Source organism: Bison bison, unplaced genomic scaffold (assembly GCF_000754665.1).
Source record: "Bison bison bison isolate TAMUID 2011002044 unplaced genomic scaffold, Bison_UMD1.0 scf7180017864243, whole genome shotgun sequence".
Classification (NCBI taxonomy): Eukaryota; Metazoa; Chordata; class Mammalia; order Artiodactyla; family Bovidae; genus Bison; species Bison bison.
This window is the reverse complement of record NW_011494815.1, coordinates 3631980-3632293: the sequence shown is the minus strand read 5'-3', so window position 1 is coordinate 3632293 and position 314 is coordinate 3631980.

Here is a 314-nt window from a genome sequence, read left to right as displayed (position 1 = left end):
GACTGAGCAACTTCACTTTCACTTTTCACTTTCATGCATTGGAGAAGGAAATGGCACCCCACTCCAGTGTTCTTGCCTGGAGAATCCGAGGGATGGGGGAGCCTGGTGGGCTGCTGTCTGTGGGGTCGCACAGAGTTGGACACGACTGACGTGACTCAGCAGCAGCCAGGTGTTTCTTGACTTCCTACTTTTGCATTCCAGTCCCCTCTAATGAATGGCACCCCACTCCAGTACTCTTGCCTGGAAAATCCCATGGATGGAGGAGCCTGGAAGGCTGCAGTCCATGGGGTCGCTAAGAGTCGGACATGACTGAG